This window comes from Sciurus carolinensis, chromosome 12, assembly GCF_902686445.1.
Source record: "Sciurus carolinensis chromosome 12, mSciCar1.2, whole genome shotgun sequence".
NCBI lineage: Eukaryota > Metazoa > Chordata > Mammalia > Rodentia > Sciuridae > Sciurus > Sciurus carolinensis.
In genome coordinates, this window is record NC_062224.1 from 22,866,638 (window position 1) to 22,882,115 (window position 15,478).

Sequence of the window (15,478 nt, forward strand, 5' to 3'; positions counted from 1 at the left end):
CAGTGACTTTCTGTCTATACTGTTTTGATAAAGAACTAACCTTTCATTGGAGAGTCCCCCTTGATTGTTCTCTCTCTCTGACTCAGTTTTAATTGGGACAATCTAATGTGTTTGTTAACCTGAGTTTGTCCTGTCCATGTTCCTCTAAACAAAAGAACTGCCTAGGTTCCAAACAACTCTCTGAGGTCGACTAATGGCAGGGTGGTAAAAGAAACATCAATACCATTGTGGCTTGCCTTCTTGGGGCAGTGAAGAATATATGGGTACCCAAGCACAAGTGGGACTTTACAGTCAGACAGTTTTCTGCCAAAAACAAACAAGAAAGCAAGCTTTAGCCCCGAGTTTAATCTGGAGTAGTGGGATCCCATTCTCCAAGGTCCCCATTTCTATCTACCTATAGGACATCTATCTCTTGCCTCATTATTACTGACAATTTTGAACCATGAGATGATGAACAAGAAAGGGATGTTTTCATATTTGAAAGCATTTTTAAACTTGTCAGAATTTACTGAACTCTTACTGTGTTTGGGGTATAGTTGTAAGCTCTGAAAAAGTCTAATGCCATTGAAGACTCACTGCAGCCTGATAAAGCACGTCCTAGAGACCCTATTGACAGGTCAAATGACTCACTCAATGTCACGCTGTAACAAGGACTTAGACTCTTCACTTTTTCCTGCAAATGTCTGATGGGTGGCTAAAAGCAGCGTTCAAGACTTGACATCTCTGCCTCCATTTTGCATCCATCTTCTTTTCTCTGAGACACCTTGGGTTCTGGTATCAAGGTCTGATCCAATAAACCTCTTGTGATGAGTGGAATCTACCCCCTCCCGGCAATAGCAACTTTCTTCTCAGGGAAAAGGCCCCACCTGACCAATCCTGAGATAATGATGGACAGGCTATCAAGATCACCTGTTTTGGCAGCTGTGCAAATCCCCTAACCCTTGCCCTCATTCTCCTTTCTATAAAACTCAAAGTCATTGTCAACCCCTGGAAGACAGAACTAAGGTCATGGGTCCCCTGTCTTGGTGGTGTAGCTACATTGTTTAAAGTTTCTTTCATAGTTTTCACTATTACTTTTTCTGTTTGGCTTCTGGGGCTGGTGACCAGACCTGGTTAGTTGAATCCCCAGAGGCAGGCCTCTGGCCTAGGACCCAGGTAAAATCACCAGGAAGCAATGGAACCAAAATTATGAACTAGGACAGTCCAACTTTAGAACCTGAACTGACGTAATTTCACTAAAATTAATATCAGTTAAGTGATAGAATAGGAACCTGAATTTAGATTCTTCATCTACAAGTCTTACTGTAACCTCTCTTAGATTTTTTGGCATCGGGACACCTTCATAGTCTAATTATTGAAGACTCCAAGGAATACTGTTTCTGCAAGCTTTATCTCTCTCTTTTTATAACAGGAGAATTTATTTATGAATGTATTTGAAAATGACAGAAATAAATCCATTCCACAAAAACATAAATGACATCTTTATGAAAAATAACTTTTTCCAAGAGAATAACAAAATTACTGAGAAAAAAAATTGCAATTTTCCACTAAATGTAAGTGTAGTAGTATTTTACATTTAAAAAACTTAATACAGAAAAGCAAGAAGAAAACATAAAAACATGCTGGGAGCAGTGATGCATACCTGTCATCCCAGCGACTCAGGAGGTTGAGGCAGGAGGACTGCCAAGTTCAAAGCCAGCCTCTGTAACCTAGCAAGGTCCTTAGGAACTTAGGGAGACCCTGTCCCAAAATAAAAAATAAAAAGGGGCTGGAATGTGACTCAGTGGTTAAGTGCCCCTGAGTCCAATCGAAAGAAAGAAAGAAAGAAAGAAAGAAAGAAAGAAAGAAAGAAAGAAAGAAAGAAAGAAAGAAAGAAAGAGAAAGAAAGAAAGAAAGAAAGAAAGAAAGAAAACAAAACTAACAAAAAATCCCACCACTTAAGGAGAAAACCACTATGAATATATATATTATATATATTGTTCCAGTCACTTGGAAAGACTATTGAGTAGGCAGGAGAGTCAGATAGTAAGGGAAAGGCCATGGGTTAGGGCAGCGAGCCCCAGGTGAATTGCTCTGTAGGAACATTCCAAACACCAAACCCTTTGACCCAGAAAGGTGGAAAAAGTGAAAGCTGGATAAACCAGAGTGGGAACTACGGAGAATTTCAAACTCAACAGCTAAAAGGGCACAACCAACCAAGTGGAATATCATGGACTTGACCAATGAACAAGTCACCTTCCTGACACTTAATTATCACAGAAGTTAGGCAATGCCCTGAGTCATGGAGATAAAAACTTCGAGGCCCAAATCCCTCCTCATCAACCCTCTCTCAGGACCCCTCTCGCTTGCTGAGAGCTGTTTCTTTTTCTCTATATTGAATATATCCTACTCTTTCACCTCACTTTCCACTGTCTATGGATTTCATTCTTGGAGTTTGTGAGACAAGAACCTGGAAAGGAATCGTTGGTGGTCTGCTGCTGAGCAGTAACACCAGCAGGCGTTGCCTCCTGCAGAGAAAAGACCTAGAACAAATAGGCCCTGCCCATTGCCACCGAAACAGAAGATCCATTTTTGCTCAGTTCCAGATATTGTGCCTTCCAGGCACGAAAATAGTAACCTTAAATTGTAGCAATTTAAAAGTGCCTATAAAACGAGAATAGGACATCTCAAGGCTGCACCTTGACTTGGAGGGGAAAGGGGGTGACCTTGACCACATATTTCCAGACATTATTGGACAGCACAGAACTTGGAGCATATTCTACCTTGTTATTAGTATAAAGCTCACACCGTAGTGAAATGATCTATCCCTCATAAATGTTTCTTTTGCCAGGAGTCAAAGGAGCCCCTTTGTTGTTTTAGGCTAAATATATACTAAATTGCTGGGAGAGCAGAGAAGTTTCCTTGTGTTTTTCTCACCCAAACAGACAGTCCAGGCCTGCCTGTTTCCAACAAGGGAGGGTGTGGCTGGTTACTCTTGAACTTGGGGTTAAAGAGAGATGGGCATGAGTGGGTGGGAACCCAGGAAGGTGAGGAAAACTTTTACCAACCAGCTGCCTTGTTGAAATTCCTTGATCTGTGTCCCTGCAACAGGAGAGCTGAGACTCCCAGGACACCACGTGATGAGTGTATTTTACTCAGCACCATGTTACGGTTTGGATGTGCGGTGTCCCCCAAAAGCTCATGTGCGAGACAATGCCAGAGGGTTCGGGGGGGGAAATGATTGGGTTGTGAGAGCCTTAACCTAATCAGTGAATTAATTACCTGATGGGATTAATCGAATGGTAATTGAAGGCAGGTGGAGCATTGGGAGCTTGGCTTTGGGGAATATATTTGTATGTGGCAAGTGGAGGTCTCTCTTTCTACTTCCTGATCATCATGTGAGCTGCTTCCCTCTGCCATACTCTCCGCCATGATGTCCTGCCTCACCTCGAGCCCCGAGGAATGGAGCCAGCTGTCTATGTATTGAGACCTCTGAAACTGTGAGCTCCAAATAAACTTTTCCTCCTCTACAGTTGTTCTGGTCAGGTCCTTTAGTCACAGTGGCAAAATAACTGAATAAAACACCATGCAAGCATGCCAGAGAGCTATCCTGTAGCTTTGGTTAGGGCAGGGGTCTGACTCAGGGTTCCTGGCTCTCTGAAACCTTCCTAAAGTTATATAGGGATTCTAGAACTCACTACATGTCCCAGCAAGACAGTTGGTGAGGTTAGTACAGAGACAGCAGATAACACACAGAATCCGAAGCAGCTGACTGAGGCCATGGTGCCAGGATAGTAATCCCCTCTCCTTAAAAAAGGCCAGGACTCAGCTGAGTCCTCACAGGACCCTGTGGCTCTGCATACCAGTGTACACCCACATGCCATCTTGAGGAGAAATTGGGGGGGGGGCATGTGGGGAAGAAGTCTATGGCATCGAGCATTTACCTGAAAGAGATTGGGTCATCCAAGGAGAAATACTGAATGACAGATCACAAATGTAAGCATTTGGAGGTGTAGCTCGGTGGTAGAATGCATGCCTAGCACCCACAAAGCCCTGGGTTCAATTCCCAGCATCACCCAAAATAAACTAATTTTTCCTGACTGCTGTGGACATCATGGTGAGTGCACTTAAAGAGTTCAAACCAGTTCCAGAGAACGGTTTATTCTTTCTTAGAAACTCATTCCTTCTAATATTGTTTTCTCTGAATGCTAGCAAATGTAAGGTTTCAGTTTACAGAGGGAACCAAGTGTGGTAACCCGCCCGAGACTTCCGCCTACAAACACCTGCTCTCTGCTGCCAGGGCAAACATCTTCCTTCAGCTGTCGGCTGTCAGCAAGTCTGTGCAGGCAGGTTTCAATTGGGTAGGAATGGCTCTTAGGGAAGGCCATGGCATCAAATTGTATTTTCATGCAGGGAGAACAGACGCAGGGTTCCAAGTGGATCTCAGACCAGTTCCTGATTTTCACGCTCAGGTCTCAGACCTGGTTTCCCCGTTCTCATTTTACATTTCAGCGAAAGTCAGCGCTTTGCTATCCCCGAGTTTATTTGGCCAATGTCATCGAAGAATGCAACAGGGTGATTTGTGGTGGGAGAGATGTGTTAACTGGGTCCAAACTGCTATCCAATATCCAAAACGTAAAACTCTTCCTGCGGGGTTGAAAAAGGAGCCAAGCCTATTGGAAAGTTTACATTTCATTTCCAGAGGCCTTCCAATTTCTTGGTGGCAGCTGGAGGTGCTCTCAGAGAGAACGAGATGCCCTGGGAAAGCAAGGGGGGGCAGGGAGAGTTGGTCTGTTCCTGGGACGGCACCGCCACATGCCTGGATCCAGTGCTGGGTCAGGGCACAGCCAAAGATGGCAGATCCCTAGGCTGCTGGGAGTCTCCAGAAATGGCCTTATCCTACCAAATGACTATGCAGTCCCTAAATATTATTATTATTCTCCCAAGCAGCCTTTCATAAATATTTATTAAGCATCTACCAAGTGACAGACACCGTGTTCAGTGCCAGGGATACTTTTGCCAATTGTTTCCTTGAAATTCATTTTCCACTTAAAAGGAGATGTGGAAGGTGAGCTGCAAGGTTCACCTCTCTCTAAAGTACTTCTTGACTTACGCTCAGCTCTTAGCTGTTGGAAAGCATTCACTTTTGAGACTTTAAAACCAACGTCCAGAGTTTATTTATGATAGAGAGAATTTGATTTGTTCAAAAGAGAGAAGAGAGCCAAGGGAATCTGTGAGAAATGTAACTTCTACTTTTGATGTTCTCTCTCCATAACGGGGAAGGAATTCTGATTGGTAAGTAGAGTCTCCCCAAATGTGAAAGGAGTTGGACCGGAGGGAGGGGCCGAGGTGTCTTGCTGGTGCTGTGGCTTATTGGTAGCATCTGTACAAATCACAAGAGAGGAACAAGAGCAGCCACTGCCCACCTTTTGCCCCCGTGACTGCTGAAGATTTATCTCCTTCAACCATGGCCTCCCCCATCTGTTCTAGCCTCTAATTACAAATGCAAAAATTAGCTAATTTGCAATGGCATCATATAAAAGGGAAGGAGATGTGATTTAAGACTGCTCAAGATTGCTCATGTTTTACCCACTCCAGTCAGACAGCAGTCATTCTCGTGTACAGAGAGAATTCTCTTCCATCAGCCACTCTGACTTGGCTTGTCCCCAGAAGAATGCCTACCATGTTGCACAGGAGGAGGAGCTGGCTCTGACGATGGGACGCTCCTATCTTGCTCTCTGAGGAAGAGACAGGCCATTTGAGGTTTGGATCGAGGTCAATTGCCTGCCAGGGTTTCTTGAGTTTTTGAGCTCCTTAGGAAAAACTGTAATGCACACACAGCGTGAGCATCTGCCTATGACCACAATACAAATTATTTTCATTTTGAAAACATTTCAAAATTAATTTTATTTTTTAACCCACACCAAAAAAAGTCTACCTATTTGTGGAGTATCATGGGATGTTTCAATACATGCATTCATTATGTAATGTTTAAATCAGGTTAAAAATATCAATCTCCTTAAATATCAATGATTTTGTGTGTGTGTGTGTGTGTGTGTGTGTGTGTGTGTGTGTAACCGGGGATTGAACCCCGGGCCTTGTGCGTGCGAGGCACACACTTTACCAACTGAGGTATATCCCCAGCCCCATTTATGATTTATGGCAAAACATTTCAAAATCCTTTCTTCTAGTTTCCTGAAAACAACAGTCCACTGTCATTTTCTATCTTTAGTCACCATACTGTGCAACAGCACACCAGGGCTTCTTGCTCCTATGGAACTGTCACTTAGTACCCATCAACCAACCTTTCTCCCGCCCTTCCTCGCCCATTTCTTTATAGTGGTGCCGAGGATGAAATGATGAGGGTGGTGGGTAGAGGGCGCGATGTCCCCACATGAGGGAACCTTGGCCTAGTCTTTTAAGCTGAAGGAATCTGAGAAAATGGCAGAAGCAGGACTGACTCTGAATTTCTCTTGTCGTTCTCTCCTAAAACAGGTCATAAAACCTAGGAAGGGATTTCCATCCATCCGCTGAAGCTGGTCCTCATACCCCATGTGTAACTGGAGGAAAGGAACATCCTTATCTCTGAAGATACGGGAACCTGAGAAGAATCTGAACAAACAGTCTTGCTAAGCACCGCCCCCCCATTCATTACCATTAGTGCAGACCCTTTGTCCACTCGTACTTCTTCGCAACTATCCACTTCCTAATCGAACCCAGCCTAGGAGTACACAGGGTGTCTTAGCCATGTCTTGGCTTCATGTCATTTTCTCATGGAGTCTCTCCTGTCATATAAAACTGATCAATTAAAATTGTTTCCTTTTCTCTTGTCAATCTGCCTGTTGTCATAAGGCCCTTAGCCATGAACCTGGGATGGGTAGGTTCTTCTCCTCAACGGGTTTTTCATGAATTTTCTTAGAAAGGAGATGTACCAAGATACATGTACCCACAGAGTCACAGTTTTGAACCTCCTTTTCTGCCTCTCCTCCCCTCTCCCATCCCCCCAACCCTGGCCATCTCTACCTCTAACCATATGGAACTTTAGAAATCACCACCAACAACGTGGGCTAGAGCAAGGAGCGAAGGAGCTGGAGTCAGGCTGCTTCAAGGGTCCTGCTGCCCTTTGCTGCTCAGCAGTTGTGTAAAAACCATCCAGGCAAGACCGTCCCTGCGCTCTGCTTCTCTTAGGTGGGAGTGGGATTGAGTGGCACCTGCTTTGTCTCCCTGGTCCAGGTAACCATCATGTGGGCCCTGACGTGACAGTGCTTGATAAACCTGGAAGCACTTCAGGACCGTTGTTTTCAGCTCCCACTTTTTATTTTGCACCTCAGAAAAAAAGATCCAGGCTGCTGCAGTGCCAGGACAAGAACCTGGCCTTTCAGTTGGCCACCGTCACCTCCACATCCAGGTGGTAATGAATATGCTCTTGGCATCCAGCACTGTGCTGGTTCTGGGGGATGGAAGGGCAGCTCAGGGGGAGGCCACAAGAAAGGAAGACACCGTCTTTGCTCTTGAAGAGCTGGTCGGTCCTGCTTTGCCCCTCCCTAAGGGGTGGCAGGAGAGCTTCCCTGAGAGTGCCAGGGCAAAGTTCTGAACCTGCACGCCCCAAACATAGCAAATGCCTTGGGCAAATCATTTTGGGCCTCAGGTTTCCCTCCGGACAATAAGAAGGTTGAACAATATGATCTCTATGTATTCTTGTAGCTCGAAAACTCTCGTTTTAGATCTGGCTCAGCAATACAGCACTTGCCTAGCACATGCAAGGCCCTGGGATCAATTTCCAGCACTGCGAAATATAAAAAATAAATGAAACTCTATTGTTATAATATTATTGAATGGAATGGGGCAATAGTCTTTGTTTTATTAACTTTAGATTTGAAACATGCCCAAGGGATCTATATGACAGTATATGAGAAATATGGAAGATACTGTATAAAAGTTCTTTCTGAAAAAGTAAAAAAAAAAAAAAAAAAATCAATGGACAGTTCATATAGATGAGCTTGAAATAAGCCCTAAGTAGATTATTTGCAGGAGGGAGAATAATCTATTTTCCATAACAATATAATCCCCTAGGTGAACTTTTAGTGCAATTATCAGATGATGAGTTATTCATAGCTGCTTTGCAAGTAAATTAAAGGGTGGAGGAAGGGGTGTAGTGGGAAGACTTCCCAAGCCCCCGTTTGGTTAATGATGCACAAATCCTAGATTCCCAGCTTGGTAAGCCCTTGACATCTGCAGGGAGTCAGCAGAAATCCTGGATTACATGATATGGGGTGAAACCACATCTGAGTCAATCACCTCGACTAGGCTGAGCTACGTGAAGAATGGTTGGCCCTTCATCCTGCTTAACAAGTGAAGATAAGCACAAGAATGTCTCTTCCATTGCTCGCAGTTCCATTTTTTTGTACAAGGAAAGTTAAAAACCTGTGTACTACTATTCAGTTGTGTTCAATACACTCAGTTAATCTCACATATCACACCATCCATACCACAAGCCTGCACAGCCTGTTTCTCCCTTACTGCTCTAACTCCATACACACTGCTCTTCAGTTCTGAAGCTCAATGAGACTGTTTATTGAGCAATTCAAACACATATAAAGTATTTATGGATTACATGTATAAAAGACTTTGTTCCCAGCCTGTGGCACTATTGGGAGGTGAGAAACCTTTAAGAGGCGGGGCCTAGTGGGAGAAAGTTAGGTCATTGGGGAGCATCCCATTGAAGGGGATATTGGACACCAACCCCACCTCTCTCTTTGCTTTCTAGCAGCTTTGCTCCACCATGTGCTTCCTACCACGTACTTGCCTCAAAAACAGGCCCAAAGGCAATGGGGCCATGCAACCACAGACTGAAACCTCTGAAACAGTAAGACAATATACACCTTTGCTCTTTATAAGTTGATAATCCCAGGTACTCATTATAGTAACAGAATGTTGACAAACCCAGCCTCACTCCTTGAAGTTTCACTAAATTTCTATCATAGGAAGGATGACCAAGGAATGTCACCACATCTGCACAAACTTTGTCAAAGCTATTGTTTGTCTCCAGGTCCATTATTCTCTTAAAGAGAATTATTTGCAAACTAGTGTCTCCCCTCTTCATTCATTTTTCTGATAACAACCTGCTACCTTTCAAAAAGGTATATATCTCCCAATTCCCTTCTCTATATGCATCTAAAACTTGCTGGGTTATTGGGTTCTCACCTTTCTGTGATGCTCCTGTGCATGTTATAGATGTGCATGTCTTTCCTCTTATTAGTCTGTTGCCAGTTCTTTGCAGTGCCTCTGGCCCCTAGGGCTTAAGTGGGCAGGTTTGGACATACTGCCTTAAGGTGCACAGAATCACTGGGGCCTTCAGTGTGTTAGGAAACATTCAAAATAGAAGAAAGTTTGGCACAAATGGAAAAAAAAAAAAAAATCAAAGCCTAAAACACTACCAGTCAATTTAAGAAATAGGAAGGAAAAATTTCACTTCCATTTAGCATTCTTAGCATTTCAAAACCTTTCAGAGACAAAACAGGAAAAAAAAAATGGCAAAACAAAAGAAAGAGCATCTTCCTCAAAAGAGAAAAGAGGAAAAATATATATATTGGCCATTCACCCTCACAATATAAACAGTAGAGAAAATTAAGAAAATCAAAAGGCTTTTTACTTCTCATTTATATGTATGAGTAAAAGTAGGTCCCTCATTTTTACCTTGTTGTTTTCAATAAAAGAAAGCAGTTTTCAAATTGTATTCACAGATTGACTTTGCTGAATAGATGTAACTTCATTTGATTCCAGCAGGAAAGAATTCTCTTCTATTAGAACTCTATTTGAAAACAATACATTTTTAGCTATTGAACAGAGCTTTCGGAGCTGTGATCAACTGGTTCTTTGGAGCAATTCCTGAATTGAGGTGTTTGTGTTAATGGGGTGCAGGACACGCTACCTCAAATTATGGAATCTTGGCATTTGAGAAAACAGCAAAAATAGGAAGGTCACTCCTTCCCCTTCCCTTTTTCTCCTAAAGTGGGACATAAGACCTTCATGGGAGGTGTGTCCATGCTACACCCCTACATGTGTCCTTACCTCTGAAGACACATGGACCCATAGAAGAATGTGAACACAGGTCTTGCTAAGTTCCCCATTTCTTCCCTTCCATCATCCCCCCTCTCCCTAATCTACTTCTCCATAACTGGTAAGGGGCACAGAGACATGAGCAGTAGCCACATGAAGTTAAGGGGACAATTCTATAAACAGGGCCTACATGTTGGATTTCCACATGTTTTCTCTTAAAAAGCAATTTACCCAGAAAACACTTACCTAAGGCCAACTCTGGGCCTGCTCTGGCTTAAGTCAATAGGATGTTACATTTCTTGACAAACAACCTGTTATCCTTAGGGCTATTCTCTCAGGGCTGAGGAATTTAAGACTCCTCCCTGCTGATAAGATCACAAATTACTCTGAGAGGGGACTTTGGTGATGACCTTTATACAGACCCAAAACTCTAAGACCTGTTTTCTAATGAAAACAGGACAATTAAAAGCAAAGCCCACACCATAAAATTTGTAAAAAATAAGTTCCAATTAGCACAGGTCGTGTGGACCAAGGTGAGCAAGAGTTACCTTTTTATCTTTAGTATGTGATATTAATCTCATTATAATAGTAAAATCTTGCCCTCACCCCTATGGATTCCACTTGGGCAGCTGTGGGTGAAAGCACATGGGAGGGAATAAAAAAGAAAATGAAAAATGGAGGCAGACTTCATGGACCAGTGATGTTTTATTTAGCACCAGAGGGGCACAAATTTAGGGACAAAATGACCTGGGCCTCCACGAGGGTCTGGGTTTTATATGCAGCCTTAGCAAACCCAGCTCATGGGAAGTGTGTTACTTTTGGTGGGTACTTTTGGCAAGCAGGGGGCAGGGCCACTTCATGGAAGGAGTTTTGGTGGTGGGATCATTTAGGGTGGGGCAGGAGGACAGGTAGGTGACCATGTCCTTCAGTGGGTAAGGCCCATGCACAGTAGGGACTTAAAAATCTGAAGCAAAATTGTCTGTCAGTCAAGAGTTAAGAGGTGGTACCTGGGCCATACTCTCTAGAAACTTCCCTTAGACCCCCAATAAAACTGGGGAACAAAGGGGCTTGTAGTCGCTCTCCTCTCAGAGATGATTCATGCTCTCCGTCCCTCTTGAGAGTACTTTCTTTCCTAATAAACTTTGCTATACTTTGTCTACATTTTGTGACCTGCTGAAAAGTTTTTCCAGGAAGAAAACAAGAGCCAAGAAATACAACACAGCCCCCACATTCCCAAGACCACCACCAATAACATAACTTTTTCCCCCCTATCAAACTTAGCAGAAAGACACACTGGCTTCTGTCTTTGGCTCTTAATTTCATATAAAGCACCCACATCATGGAAAATTTCTATTTAATACATTTGCGTGCTTTTCTTTTGCTAATCTATCCTTTGCCGATGGAGTCTTAGTTGTGAACCTAGCTATGGGTAAAAAAAGATATTTTCATGTCCCCTACAGTTTTTTTCTTGGTTTCAGGCACATAGGCTTCAGGGCCTGAGTGGAAGCTTCCCTAAGCTGTAAATGACACAGAAAAAATAAATAAATAAACTGTTTGCTTTTTATACAGAAATCCACCATCAGAGCAACCCAAGATCACATTCTCTGGTTAATCTGACATGACTAATTCAGCTAAAATGGATTTTTTTAAAAGTGACTTTAAAAATAGACTGTATTTCAATTGCTTCTGTGAAAACCATCTGCATTTCCCATTCCTCTACTCAGGCAGGCAAAAGCCCTTGGAATTCTGACCTGGCATTTCCATAACACCTCAGTGAGCCAAGGAGCTTTCTGGGAAATTAGCATGCAAATGCGCATCTCAATGCATGATCATAGACAAGCTTTCAACTCTCCTGCTGAGAAATTGATTTTGTTAGAAGGCCTGGGAAGGTGTGTTTTTCATTTAGACATGCTTGTGTGACTATGAACACAAAGAGTAAATTCTATCTAGGCAACAATTGATAAGGAACCATACGTGAAATGAGATATGTCACCATAGCAAGTAAAAGTATCCGGGCCTCAGGTTGGCCAATAGAGACTGGCAGGAAAGTGAGGGCATCTCAAGGAATATTAATTTTCAGCAATTCTACTTCTCATGTACTTAAAATGCTATAAAGGAACTTTTTAAGAAAGTGTCAGTAGTCACCTGCAAAATAGTTGCAGTAGAGTGTATTAAATCATACGAGCTTCATTTTTCAGTACTAAGTGGAACAGAACTCTCTTAAGAATGAGTGAATGGGGTCTTTTTCCTTCCACTTTTAGTAAAAGGAGGTAAGTATTGGTTTATTCTGGCAACACTTAGAAGGATGGTGCACCATTCTCTCTCCCGAACCATTCTGTTTCAGAGGGCTTTTGTTTTGTTGCTTTTTTCAGTGGTGTTTCAGCTTTTTCACTGCTGTGATTGAAAGATCTGACAAATACAATTAGAGGAGGAAAAGTTTATTTGTGCTCACTTTCAGAGGTCCCAGTCCATAAATGGGCAGCTCCACTCCCCACGGCCTGAGCTGGAGAAAGGTGTGGTGGAAGAAAGCAGTTAGGACATGGCACCAGGAAGGAAGGGGAGGGGGAAGGGGGAGGGGGAGGGGAAGGGGGAGGGGGAGGGGGAGGGGGAGGGCTCTCCTCACCACCACGAAATAGAAACCCCAAAGGCACACTGCCAATGACCCACCTCCTCCAGTCACACCTGCCTACAGTTACCACCCAGTTGCTCCCTATCAGTGGATTAATACATGGATTGGGTTAAGGTTCTCACAACCCAATCATTTTACCTTTAAACTTCCTTGCATTGTCTCACACATGAGCCTTTGGGGGACACCTCATATCTAAACCATAAGAAGTGATAAAATGTGTTTCATTTTGGGTGGATATTTTGTGACCGGGATGGCACATCTCTTACTGTCTGTTGTCTGAGCAGGGAGGACTTTGAATCTCACAGGCATCAGGGAAATCAAAAGCTTTGGGCAATAAAACAAGTGCCTGAAATTTGTACTCTCTGCCTTTCCAGGAAGGGAGAGCTGAACCTGCCCAAGAGACACACAGGTGGAGAGCAGAGCTTTGTCCTTGAGTGGATGGAGACCTCAGGTGAAAGTATCTCTTTTCTAAGCAGCCAACCTATAAAGGGACCAAATGTTAACAGTGGTTAATTGTCCCTGGCCATGGGGCTATGGATGATTAGAAGCTGTTTCTTTATATATATATTCATCTTCAGTTTAAAAATTCTCTACAGGGCTTAGCTGTAGAGTACTCATCTAGAAGGTACCAGATGCTGGGTTCAATCACCAATATGATAAAACAAAACCAAAAGCAAGTTTTCTACAAGAGGACTGTGCTACTTTGAGAATTCTAAAGCTTCCATTATTTTTGAAGCTTCTCATTCTGGAGGAGGTCAGTGTAAGCAAAAGTAACCAACACTGTTTCGGCACCATTATGAAAACACAAATAAGCAGGGCGGAAGCTGACCTCAAATGATCCGCAAGCTCTCCTTTATTTTGCAGCAGAGTCAGTCAGGCACTGGGCGGGGGCTCATTTTTGGTGCAGAAAAATGGCCACCAGTTGCAGAAGGAGTCTGAGCTTTATAGTTTACAATGAGGATGAATTAATCATTGGACACTGAGGCAGAATGTTGGTTTGGGAAGTCAGGAAAAAGTTGTAAGAAGTCTGAAACTTACTGTTCCTGGGAAGGGATGAAAGCTCAGAACTTAGTGGAGTTCACTGTTTCTCCTTCCAGGATTCAGCAATGGGAAAGGGTAAAAGTCCAGGGTCCAGGGTTTTAAGGCAGCTTCTCCCTTCAGGATCCATCGTGGTTAGGAAGGAACAAATGTTTGCTTTTGGTGGAGATTCTGGGGATGGACCCAGGAAAGGGTAAAAGTTTGTTTTTTTTTCCCCTGAAGACCCATTGTTACCAGGAAAGGATTTATTGGGAGAGGTTAATGATTGCCTTCCTCCCTCCTCTTCCTCCAGGTCAAACAGTTTTGCGGGGATTGTCATTTTTCATACCCTTCAGTCAGGAGGTACTGTTACAGAAATCCTTGGGCAAAGGGCCCAGCCCCAGTTGTCCCGAGAGACCAGGTTCAGCATCTGTCCCAATATGCCAGTGAAAGACCAGCAGTGAAAAAGGGCAGGAAAGGAGCTTTAGTCAGCGTGGCCATGCTGGGAAGAATAGATACTGGGGTATGGTGACCAAAGATCTTGTCCTAGGAGAAGAGATGTCTTTAAATAAGGAGCTGAGGGGTTCATGGACAGAAGGGGGAACCTGACTCAAGACCAGAGGGGCTCTTGCAATATGTGGTGGAAAAGAATTTCAGCATGTGCCAGTCAAAACCTAGATAGAAGTTTATTTAGGAAGATAGTTACATATTCAAGGGAGAAAAGGGAGATCTCAAACGACTTTGTGCTAAAGTAAGGAATATCTAAGGAAGAATGTGGGCTACCTCCAGAGGAAGAGACAGCCACTGTTGTGTGGGGTGATAATATTTCTAAAGGGATTTCTAACAGGATGGTTTGTGGGGGTTGGACTAGAGGTGAAGCCAGGGCAGTCGCACAATTTCCCACCAATTTTTCCTGCCCTTGCACATTGTCCTTGTGATACATTTACAGACAAGGGAGTGGGCTGTCACTCAAGAGTTGCAACTGTTCATGGGTGCTTTCTGCATTTCAATGGTCCATGGGTCTTTCCTTCATTTCAATGGTTCATGGGCACTTCCTTTGAGATTTATTATTCCCAAATTTTTATCTCAATCTGTTCTCAAGGAACTGACAGAAACTTTGAGGTCTTAGAGAAAAGGAGAACAAAGGCGAGGGTTGGGAGCTTGCTTGGCTGGGGTTTGCGCATCTGGCAGAGCGGTCATCCCGGTTGATTGTTATCTCAGGACTGGTTCTGTGAGGCTCTGGGAGGGTCATCACTGCTAGGAGATTTCCCACTGTTAGACAATAGTGCCTGTTTAGGGGGTCAATCTCATCATGGGGTGATCTGTCCTGTGAGGCTCACCCATTGCTTAGGGGTAGTTTTGATCCTCTGTTTCAAAGATGTTTATCAATCAGGCCTGTCACTCCTGTAATCAACAGTAGCAGCATAAGAAAGTGGCTCAGGAGGAAATAGTTAAAAGGTCAAATGTAGTCAGAGAGGGCCACAGTGGAATTGGTTAGGTCAGTGACCAGCCCTCCTTTGGTACCATGGGGCAAGTCAACAGGTAGTTTGGACATGACCCCCACCAAGTGCCACCTGCCCCAGTGCTACCTGCCTTCTGTGGGGTGCCCTGGCCACAGCAAGATGGGAGCCAGAGAGTCTGCACTATAGAAGGGTCCTTCCTCTCTGGTGCTCAGGAGGGCCACCCCTGCTCCCCATCTTCCCCTTGCAGGTCTCTAGGGCTGCATTCCTTAGAGCTGTACTGGACTGTGCTGCCAGCTTCTGGCAGGTTGATATATGGAGCTATTTTGTGTCA